Consider the following 12,707-nt stretch of genomic DNA (forward strand, 5'->3'; position numbering starts at 1 on the left):
AACATTTCAAAAATATGTTGTAAATATTTTTCAACACACAATAAACATTTCTATATTTTTGAGAAAAACATTTATATTTACGAGCATGCAAACTTTGAATTTATTGCTATATCTTTTTTTTTTCAAACACAAATGTTGAGCTATTTTAAAAAAGCTGTGAAATACAATATTCCCTGCTTTTCCAAAAATATAGAAATTCGTATATTTAAACCACTCTTATCACGACATTCTCTTTTTAATCCGTTAACTAAGAATGTACTTCAATATATGGAACGTTCCTTGGGAGGGGCGAACGTTTGAATTGCCATGCAATTTCAACTATAGTTGCCATGGCAACTTTACTAGACTTGCCATGATCGGAATTAAATATTGCTATGTAGTGCCAAAAAATAGCGATTTTTAAAATGTTTATCATCATATAATCTGGGTCCAATGGTTGTGAGAGGGCATCCACGGGGACCTCCTAACTAACCAGGTGTTCTCAAAAAAAAAAAAACTAACCAGGTTTTCTAAAAAAAACATAACTAACCAGGGAATGTTTCCCAGTCATCATTTCCCTTAGGAAAACAAATATATATATGCTACATGGGCTGGCCCATGTGTGCTTGTGTGCGCCATTTCTCCGTTTCCATGTAGCGAGCGGAAAATAGGAGATCTCGCTAGAGGGAGAGATTCGGCTTGCCGGTCGACTCCTGGGCTGCGTCGTCTCCTCCGTCACTCTCCGGGTCTGCGTTTGCCACTCCCGCTTGGGCAAAACGGCGGCGGCCATGCCATGGCAGGAAAGTAGGGTGGCAACTATCAGGCAGCGCCGCCGGAACATTGGGGCTATAGAGAAAGGGGAAATGAAAGAGGGAAACCAGCAAAGTCAAAGGTATAGTACCTTCAAATTTCTAAAATAAACAAATGGTGCTTGAATAGTTGAATTGAATGGGCCAACCATTTATGACTAGATCATCTGAATTATGAATTGTGATGCAAAATGTCCAAGTAGTACGCAAGCAGTGCAGATTTTGGATTTTGAGTACTTAAACTAAACATGCAAATGTTAGGTGCAAGATTTGAAATAACTAGTATGAATTATGATGTAAAATTGTTCGGTATTCATTGCCCTGTTCATCACGTGCGGATTGTAGATATGCCATTTTTGGGAATTGTGATGTAAGACTGTTGTGGTAAGAGCAAGTGGACCTTTCGGCTCCTCTAGTCCAGTTCGAAGGTGCACCAGATGGATTCATAGCAGCAAGGATTGAACTCCAAGATCCAAAATTTCTAGCAGATTTACACATTGTAGCAATGAGTGAAGGTCATATTTTCTTCATTTAGTACCCATTATGCATTTCGCGCAGGGGCCTCCAATTTCTAGAGACGGCCCTTGACACACCTAGCTACTTTGGCATGGTCTCACGATAGTCGATAGTATATGACAAATCTAGTAATATCATTTGCACATGTATGTGTTTTAAAGGATACATGCATAGAAGAATGAAGTAGCATTACAAATTGGGAAAGTAGTGGTTGCACCCATCTTCGGTGCACCCAAGTAGTGAACAGTAAATTCAAAAAAAAATCAAAAAAATCTGAAACTTGGTGGATGTGATTATGAGCTAATGTGTTAGACTACCCACAATGGGAGTAACATAGGTAATATACATCACACATATCTAGATAAACTAGATGATGTGGCAAGCAATAAATAAAGAAAGAGAGGAAAGTAGTAACATAGCTAGTTACTAGTAGTATGAGTAACATCACACATATCAAGGCAAGATGTGTCTATAGCCTAATAAATGAAGTGTTGCATGTTACCACACATATGTTACTCCCCACTATAGAGGTAGTAACATAGACTAGTAACATGGGCATGTTACTAGTCTATGTTACTACCCATTGTGGCTAGTCTTAGGAGCTTGCAAAGTTTGGTCACAAACAACATCAAATGATGTCCATACAAAAACGGAATACAAATGATATTGTGCACCCATGTTACTGTTCACTTTGAGCACAAACTTTGTTTTTTTTCTACAGATTTCCTCGGATGTTATTTTGCCATCAAATTTTGCAAGCACCTAAAACATTTGCTGATAATCACATCCACAAAGTTTCAGAATTTTTTAAAATGTTTTGCTAAGTTTTTGATCGTGGATGCACCGAGGATGCAATGTGCGTGGGTGTAGAACAACCACGCTCGTAGAAATTTTCTCTTTCATGGATGATACAACATCGTCAAATACTTGTTCTTCAAATGAAACTTGTAGAAGGGACGAGGAGAGAACACATGTCGTCTCCTCACCTCGCAACTGGACCAGCAGTCATGATTGGCACCCTACCAAAATGATCCATCTCTACGACATTAATACGACTCCCACCAAAAAGACTGGTTAGTGGCTTAACCATCATAACTTGAGACTGGGTCGCTGCTCCCCTTTGTGTAAAACATGACATTCGCGCTGCCACTGCTGCAGCGTGCAGTCTCAAGCTCGACACACTCTTTCAGCTGCACCACCACCTCAGTCATTGTGGGCCGTTTCGCGGGTGTTTGTGCAGTGCACTTGAGAGCAATGCCCGCTGCTTTCCACACGCCCTTGATGTCGTGCTCTCAGTGCATGTGCGTGTCCATGACGCCCTCTATGTTGCCCTGGGAAAGGTGTTGCTCCACCCACTCATTACTAGGAAATACCTTATAGACAGATGCTTAGCAGCAGCGAGGTGTATATGAGCCACACTGCTGCTAATTAGTAGTAGCGAGGGTATAAAACTCGCGCTACAACTAAGTTGACAGTAGTAGCGCGGGCTATAAACCCATGCTGCTACAAATGGTCTCCAACGTGCCCCTCGACACAGGCCATAGTAGTAGCGAGGGGTATAAAACCCGCGCTACTACTAAGTTGATAGTAGTAGCATGGGCTATAAATCCACGTTGCTATTAAGTGGTGTCCACGGTGTACCCAAGGACAAGCCATAGTAGTGGCGAGGAGTATAAACCCCGCGCTACTACTAGGTACAAGGTTTTTTAACAGTCCTGAAATCCCCATCTCCTCCTTCAAATTCATCCTCCGTCCTGCCACTCTCCCTCCTCTCTCTACATGGGCTCTCACATGGACCTCCTGCCTATGCGCGCCTCCTCCTCCGGAGCTTCGAAAGAGCCCGCCATCTCGTGCCGTCGGCATCCAAGAGCTCGCCGGTTGTCCCCGCGTGTCCATGCCACCATGCCGGAGCACTTCAGCACCGGCGACCAGCCCCGCTGCTCCCTCCATCTCCTTCATCTCTCCCTTGCTATTCATTTTCACCCTCTCCCTCTAGTTTAACTCACCATCCCATGTCCATGCTCGTGCAGGTCATCGTCATGGACGACTAGGAGCTCTCTTCCTTGGCTGCAAAGAGGAGCCCCACGCCGCCGCCTTGCTTTGCCCTGGATTCGGGCCCTCTCTAGCAGTCGCCGCCGGATCTAGTCTGCCGCTGCCCGTCCGCGCCTCTGGCAACCCTTGTCGTTGATGGATCGAACCATTGCTTCCATTGACAGCACATACGGGATTGTGATTTTTTTTTTGAAATTAATAGTTGTAGCGCGGGGTATAAGACACTCGCTACAGATAAGTAGTAGTAGCGTGGGTGGCACCCACGCTACTACTAACAGACATAGTAGTAGCATGGGTGGCACCAGCGCTACTACTACCAGTTAGCGGAAGCACCATATTAATAGTGTGGGCACCCGCACTACTACTAGTTGTTTATCCCGTGCTACTACTAGGCTTTTTTCTAATAGTGATTCGGTGATGCTTGTTGGTTCTGGATCATTCAAGATGTGAGGTTGGCCCGTGACTATTTCCAACAGCACTACATCGAAGCTGTACACGTCACTCTTATTAGTCAGCTGCAATATTCCTACATACCTACAAAAGTATGAAACACATTGTGAGTAGAATTTCAAAAAGAAAAGTTTGGCACATCTCCTGTAAATGAGTATATAGCAAAAACATACCACATTACGGTAGAACACGAGACATACCTTCGACTGTGCACCAGTAGAAGGATGTCGCCCAGTAAGTTGATCGCTCGTGATGGTCAGTGCAGGAACAACTCCAACAGGAGATGCAGCTCCAGCATGAACAGGAAAAGAGTCGACAGGCGGTGCAGGAGGCAGGAATGCGCCAGTGCTAACAGGCAGAGAACCCGTGTCACTACGAGACAGTCGAAGAGGAATCTTCCTTGCGATACAAAACTGTCGGACGAAAGTTCTTCTCCAGGGGCACATATATCCTGTTGACCTGAAATGAGATCTCCTGTGCATCCGGCATAAAACTCTTTGTGGAAATAGACACCACAAATCTGAATGTACGACCAACCAACACAGAGATTTCTTTTGGAATACTGGTGTCTCCACGTGCCATCTCAACAATCTCATTAAGAGATGTACGATTAGAATACCCATCACGAAGCAATGTGATCAAATTAAGATCTACCAACTATGTCCTTTCCCACTCTATCAAAGATAAAATGAACCCAGCTTCTCCCGTGTTATCAGCACCCATGAAGCAAATACGATACCTGGGAAAAAATGCTCATAAATACATGTTGATACAACAAAAGAAAAAATGAGATATATATGTGTATGTGCGAAGAAGGACCTCGGCAATGCATCCATGCAGGAACACTTTGGATCAATGCACCTATAGACTGTTGTAACATCACACACACACACACACACACACACACACACACACACACACACACACACACACACACACACACACACACAAAGAGAGAGAGAGAGAGAGAGAGAGAGAGAGAGATTGTGCTTAGAATGCAGTAGCAATCATCATGTAAACATAGTGCAACTAAATATGGTACTGCAGATTCTGTAATCACCAAGGCCATCCGAAAGATGCAAACATCGATGCTATAAAGATGTGACAGTGAATCTGTTCTTGTATGTATTTTAGCAAAAAAATGTGACATTATTTATGGAAACACTTATCTACATACCATTCCCTATTTTTAGACAGAGCACCTTTCTAAATGCACCCAGAAGACCACCTAGACCATACTCTATGAACAGCCTGGACAAAGGACTACCGGATATGTTGCCAAATTCAAAACAAATAATTCTACTACCAGCAACATTTATTTTTCTCCTAATTCAGCAGCAGCGCAACACGTATATTGCTCAACCATCTATGTCACTGCATTTGACCTCCACTTGAATAATTACTACTGGAAAAAAATACACAAAATAGGCACATAAATCATAACCAGCGGAAGTAGGCACAGAGGATGTGCATGATCAAAAAGATCATCTACCTATCAATGCGCAACCACCAGCAGCAGCTCACATGAAAACCAGCACCTGCAAAACAATAAGCAGATAAACAACACATTATCAATCAGGTGAAGGCAAAGCAAGGAAAAACAAAAGAAAGAAGAGTTAGAAAACTAAGGTGGGAAAACAAAATCCAGAAAATGAACAAAACTCCACTTTGTCATGTGAGTTGTAGAAAAAAAAACAGAACATAACTCCACTTTGTTTTAGGTCCACAACCCAAAACAATCGGGTAACCACAATAGGATCAAGTAAGCATGCCAACCACTATATTGACATAATAAGATGAACTCGACGTGGCACCAAGCGCTCCAACTGTGTCAACAACTATAATTTCCTAATAACATGCATATATGTATTGTAGTTAGTTGCGACCGGAAGCCTGTAAGTGTACACAGCAACAACTCATAGGGAATAGCAAGTACAGCCTCATGTGCCGCTAAAATAATCAGGGCCAGCACTACTTTAACGATAAAATCATCTAGTGGTGGAACCAGAATTTCACCAAAGCCTCACACTTTTAACCAGAATTAAACCAACAAAAAAAATTAGTCTAAGCATCAAGTTATATCATGACGAAATTAGTATGTAAATTAGCACTATAGCTGATGAGACAAACAACAAATTATGCATCCCGCCGAGCAATACTATTATGCATAATTCATTTTAAAAGACCCTCAGTTCTAATTTCTATAAGATATCAAATCTTTCGAGGTAAGTCTTTTCAAATCCAAGCACAACATCTTACCATCCAAGCAACCTGAAACAGGAAAGGAAGACTCTAAATCTGATGCAGAAAAAGTGGAAGAAAACCTCGATCAGTCTGCTCACCTAAGCTTAGCTGGAGCCACCGGGTAAGTGGCCAACACCTGGCAAGCGAACGATTCCCGGCGGCTCCCACGGTGGAAGAGCTCTCCTTCCTTCCACAAAGCGTCTACATCACGGACGGTGCAGGGGTGAGGTTATGCTCACGAATGAGGCAGGGGCGCGGGCAGCGCCGTCGTGGCTCACATAGGCACAACCCCCGTGCTACCTATGTTAAACACCGTGGAGGAGAAGTGGCAGATGTGATGCGCTAGCTTGACGGACGCGGCGGCAGTGGGCAACACTTGTAGTACTAAAAGAAAGTCAGCGTTGTTTAAGGTAGTAACTGCCACAATCGAAAATAGAAGGTTTTGGTAATCATAACCCGACTATTTATACACAATTAGACAAAATCTTGAAGGACCATCTAGCCAAACCATAAAAAGTATATATTCATGTTATCACCTGAAATCAAAGTTCCATTGAAACATTCAGTTCAATGATAAACCATGCCATCTTGATTCAGGCCTTGTAGGTACATGGAAAGGACCAAACAAGGATATCGCACAATTTAGCCCTCCCTCAGTGTGACGAGCCTCTCCTGCATATGCAGTTTTGAAATAAAGAAACTTAGACAAATGCACCTTTAAATATCGAGTTGTGCATAATTCTTATTGAAACAAAAGAAATATACTTCACGAGAAGTAAAATTAATTAATTACATTCTGAAAGATGTTGCTCTAACATCCATTAGTGAATCCTACATTGCTTAAACTAAAATACACACAGAATTCTAGTTCATTGCCTAAATCGAGAACTCCAGCACATAAGAGTAAGAGGGATTGCTCAACTAAATGATCAAATCATAATGACCCCCGAGCAGACTAATATATAGAATTACCATGAGGTGCATAAAGATAATATGGATAACAATCCCATGTTTCAATAGGCAGCAACCCTACAGGAGTATGACTATATGTATGCCTTTCATAAGCTATACATACACACATAAGCGCTGCCGGTATCTGAACTCCTACGAAAATAAATTATAATGAACTCCTAGTTCAAAAACATTTAACCAAGTATCTTAGCACTATCCAAATAACCAAAAAATATGCACACTGTCTTGACTGATTTACATAGGCACTAATCATATGTATCAAGCCTAAGAGATGGAACACGGCTAAGAAAAACTCATCGCATACAGTAGTCGTTGTAGGTACATATATAGCTTAACATGATCAGTGGGATCACAAAATGAAACAAATGTATTTATCATTTGCCTTTATTCCCGCGTATTTAGGCATCCTCTTTCAGCGCCACCAAACATAAGGCCATCTGGGTTCACCTGAAAATTTATTCCGACGCCGTCAGAAGAGGATCTGCTGCCACCTGGAACATACATACAACAAAGCAATCACTGTCAAAAAAGTGTTGCAGTGCTTTGGACAACCCACATCATTTTGACTGGTACAAGGACAACATCAGTGCACATACTACAATTTTCTTTACTACACAGAGCCTAACTAAGAATGCAATAACCAGTCCTAGGCTAGTACCTTTTCCTATACATCCTAAAAACTACAGCCACATCTCCTATAATTCATGGGATGATGCAAACCTGCTACTTGACCATTGTTTACACATTCTTAAATCTGAGACATACTTTTAAGGCTGCAAGATCTCCAAGTCACAACGGAAAAACAAATATATGTGCACAATGGCCAACAAACATCGGTGCATTTCATGTATGGTCCCCTCCATTCTAATTGTAAATGGTCAAATCTGGCATCATACTTCAGAACAATTGAAAGCTAGCTAGCTATTGCTTTCAAGCTTAATAAAGTAGCTTAAAAATCACATTTAGAACTTATGGTGTAATTAAATGCGGCTATCAATCTTCACACATGGATGATGGTGGTTAACTGTGCAGTCTGGAGTATGGAAAAAAATTAACCAGCGCACCCTCAGTACAAAGAAGAAGGAACCAGCGAGGCAAAAGTAACAGGGGGCGAGGGTGAGGCATGCGAACCTGTTCGGAAGTGTGGCGTGGGGGCGGGACGAGGGAGACGATGACATCGGCATAGGTGGTCATGTCCTGTCGCCGACAACCTTGGGGGCCCCCACAGATGCTTTGTCCGGCGGTGTAGAAAGTGCGGCCTACGGCACCCCCGCCCCATCTTAGCTAATTCACAAATAGACAATATATATCATAGATGAAAATGTAGAGACGTGGCAGACTGATAAAATAAGTTTAACCCAACATTTAGTATTACTCAAAGAGTAGAAGATATTCTCTACTTCACTATTATAAGATACATCAATGCTCTTTTCTAATCAACCATGTGACCTATCTGGCCTGTGATTATATGGCTAAGCAACGATCAAATTAATCTAGCACCTGAAAAAATCACTTTGATTCAAACAACTGCAAGCATGACGTATTTGTCTTGTGACTATAAGGCTAAGCAAGGAACAAATTAATCTAGCACCTAAAAACAACACTTTGATCCAAAGAACTGGAACCCCACAGCAGGCATAGATCCCACATCTTCTACTTAAGCAGCAATGCGACTTTGTTGATCCCCAAGGTAAACTATAATGCACCAGTCTAAACCAAAGGGCACATAGTTTATTGCATTCAAACCTAACCCTAACCCAAGGAAGAAACTAGGCCAAACCAAACTAAAGCCCACATAATTCACTGCACACACCTTCCTGGCAGCACATCCTCAATCGCAAACACTAATCCCAATACACATCATAAGAGTGCCTCCTAATTACTAAAGGACTTCAAGAACCTAAGCAGAACCAAGTCCCTTGTGAACAACAAAGGCACATTTGAGGCAAACCAGCTAAAGCTAACAAGGCAGCAAGAAAAGTCCATTTTTTGGAACCTAGTCAAACCATCGATCCAAAAGATCCCAATATTTTGGAACCTAGCTAAACCCTTCTCTCTCTCCCATCGATTCCAAAGAAGGAAGCACAAGAGGCCTCAGAAAAGTGGCCATCTTTGGAATATAGTCCGAATCCAACAACATCTCCAGACAGAGAAGACAAAAAACCTACAAGCCTAGGCCTAGAGACAAACAAGAACAGCGAAATGAGAGAGAGAAGGGGTCGACCTGCAGTGATACGTCCATTTTGTATCATGTTTTCTTACTGTTATTTATGATGTTTTTATCCATAATAATGATTTTTGGAGTAATTCTAATGCCTTTTCTCTCATAATTTGCAAGGTACACACCAAGAGGGAGAATTCAGGCAGCTGGAAATCTGGACCTGGAAAAGCTACGTCAGGCTACCTATTTTGCACAACTCCAAACAAGCTAAAACTTCATGGAGATTTTTTATGAAATATTTAAGAATTATTGGAGCAAATAACTACCAGAGGGGGCCCACCAGGTGGGCACAACCCACCTGGGCGCGCCAGGGAGCCCAGGCGCGCCTGGGTGGGTTGTGCTCACCCAGGCCCACCTCCGGTGCCCAAATAAGGAGAGGACTTTCAGGACGGAGCGCCGCCGTCCCGAGGCGGAACTTGGGCAGGAGCACTTTTGCCCTCCGGCGGAGCGATTCCGCCGGGGGAACTTCCCTCCCAGAGGGGGAAATCATCGTCCTCATCATCACCAACAACTCTCCCATCTTGGGGAGGGCAATCTCCATCAACATATTCAACAGCACCATCTCATCTCAAATCCTAGTTCATCTCTTGTGTTCAATCTTGTTACCGGAACTATAGATTGGTGCTTGTGGGTGACTAGTAGTGTTGATTACATCTTGTAGTTGATTACTATATGGTTTATTTGGTGGAAGATTATATGTTTAGATCTATTATGCTATTTAATACCCCTCTGATCTTGAGCATGATTATCATTTGTGAGTAGTTACTTTTGTTCTTGAGGTCACGGAAGAAATCATGTTGCAAGTAATCATGTGAATTTGATATGTGTTCGATATTTTGATAGTATGTATGTTGTTATTCCCTTAGTGGTGTCATGTGAACATCGACTACATGACACTTAACCATATTTGGGCCTAAGGGAATGCATTGTGGAGTAGCAATTATATGATGGGTTGCGAGAGTGACAGAAGCTTAAACCCTAGTTTATGCGCTATTTCGTAAGGGACCGATTGGATCCAAAAGTTTAATGCTATGGTTAGAATTTATTCTTAATACTTTTCTCGTAGTTGCGGATGCTTGCGGGAGGGTTAATCATAAGTAGGAGGTTTGTTCAAGCAAGAACAACACCTAAGCACCGGTCCACCCACATATCAAATTATCAAAGTAGCGAACACGAATTAAACCAACATGATGAAAGTGACTAGATGAAGTTCCCGTGTACCCTCAAGAACGCTTTGCTTATCATAAGAGACCGTTTTGGCCTGTCCTTTGCCTCAAAAGGATTGGGCTACCTTGCTGCACTTTTGCTACTACTATCGTTACTCGCTCGTTACAAATTATCTTGCTATCAAACTACTAAGCTACTTACAATTTCAGCACCTGCAGACATTACCTTGCTGAAAACCACTTGTCATTTCCTTCTGCTCCTCGTTGGGTTCGACACTCTTACTTATCGAAAAGAGCTACAATTGATCCCCTATACTTGTGGGTCATCAAGGCTATTTTCTGGCGCCGTTGCCGGGGAGTGAAGCGCCTTTGGTAAGTGGAATTTGGTAAGGAAACATTTATATAGTGTGCTGAAATTTATTGTCACTTGTTACTATGGAAAACAATCCTTTGAGGAGTTTTTTCGGGGCATCTTCACCTCGTCCGGAACCACAATTAGCTACCCCTCAACCTACTGCACCTACTGAAAATATTGAATATGAAATTCCTTCGGGTGTGATAGAACAACTGCTAGCTAATCCATATGCAGGAGATGGAACTGAACATCCTGATATGCACTTGATATATGTAGAACAAATTTGTGGATTGTTTAAGCTTGCAGGTTTGCCCGGAGATGAATTTATGAAAAAGGTTTTCCCTTTATCTTTGAAGGGAAAAGCATTGGCATGGTATAGGCTATGCGATGATATTGGATCATGGAATTGGAATCGTTTGAAATTGGAGTTCCACTAAATTTTTTATCCTATGCATCTAGTTCATCGTGCTCGGAATTATATATATAATTTTTGGCCTCGTGAAGGAGAAAGTATCGCTCTAGCTTGGGGGAGGCTTAAGTCAAAGTTATATTCATGCCCCAAGCATGAGCTCTCAAGAGAAATTATTATCCAAAACTTTTATGCTCGGCTTTCTTGTAATGATCAAACCATGCTTGATACTTCTTGTGCTGGTTGTTTTATGAACAAGACTATTGAATTCCGGTTGGAAAGAATTAAATGCTACTCTTAAAATTGGGAACTCGACGAAGGTAAAGAGTCACGTATTAAGCTTAAGTATGATTGTGTTAAATCTTTTATGGATACCGATGCTTTTCAAAAGTTTAGCACTAAATATGGACTTGACTCTGAGATAGTAGCCTCCTTTTGTGAATCATTTGCTACTCATGTTGATCTCCCTAAAAAGAAGTGGTTTAAATATCACCCACCTGTTAAAGAAGAAATCAAAGAACCGGTACCAGTTAAGGAAGAAACTATAATTCGTAATGTTGATCCAGTTGTTCCTTCTGCTTATATTGAGAAACCACCTTTCCTTGTTAGGATAAAAGAACATGCTAAAGTTTCAACTGTGGTTAACAAAAGCTATATTAGAACACCTAAACCTAATGAACAAATTAAAGTAGAACCTAGTATTGTTATTTATTTCTGTGAAGAAGCTGCTAGAATTGCTAGACCTGTTGTTGGCATGCCTGTCATCTCAGTTAAAATAGGAGATCACTGTTATCATGGTTTATGTGACATAGGTGCTAGTGTGAATGCTATTCCTTACACCTTATATGAAGAAATTATGAATGACATAGCACCCGCGGAGATAGAAGAAATAGATGTTAGTATTAACCTTGCTAATAGAGACACCATATCACTAATTGGGATTGTTAGAGATGTTGAAGTCTTGTGTGGGAAAATAAAATACCCTACTGATTTCCTTGTTCTTGGTTCCCCACAAGATGACTTATGTCCCATTATCTTTGGTAGACCTTTCTTGAACACCATTAATGCTAAAATAGACTCTGAGAAACAAACTGTCAAGGTTAGTTTTGGTGATGAATCTCATGAGTTTAATTTTTCCAAGTTTAGTAGAAAACTTCATGAAAAAGAATTGCCTAGTAAAGATGAATTAATTGGTCTTGCTTCTATTGCTATTCCACCTACTGATCCACTAGAACAAAATTTTCTAGACCATGAAAGTGATTTACATATGCATGAAAGAAATGAAATAGAAAGAATTTCTTTGAACAACATCCTCTGCTTAAGCACAACTTACCTATTGAAACTCTAGGAGGTCCTCCTCCACCTAAAGGTGATCTTGTGTTTGAATTAAAACAATTGCCACATACTTTGAAATATGCTTGATCACGTCCCTTGCTATGTTAGCATTCAGTCCAAAATTCCAAAATCCAAGATTTTTCGTTTTGAGGACTTTTGGATCGGACATCCTGGTTTCTTCGAGACTGTTGAAAGATCA

The 12,707-nt window shown here is 41.4% G+C and overlaps 1 pseudogene; it reads right to left on the bottom strand.

Moving 5' to 3' along the window:
* Positions 1–2,386: 2,386 nt before the first annotated feature.
* The window catches only part of LOC109749332 (probable LRR receptor-like serine/threonine-protein kinase At1g05700), a 194,506-nt pseudogene continuing 184,185 nt past the window's right edge, over positions 2,387–12,707 (bottom strand).

The sequence above is a fragment of the Aegilops tauschii genome, chromosome 1 (genome assembly GCF_002575655.3).
Source record: "Aegilops tauschii subsp. strangulata cultivar AL8/78 chromosome 1, Aet v6.0, whole genome shotgun sequence".
In the NCBI taxonomy this organism is placed as follows: domain Eukaryota; kingdom Viridiplantae; phylum Streptophyta; class Magnoliopsida; order Poales; family Poaceae; genus Aegilops; species Aegilops tauschii.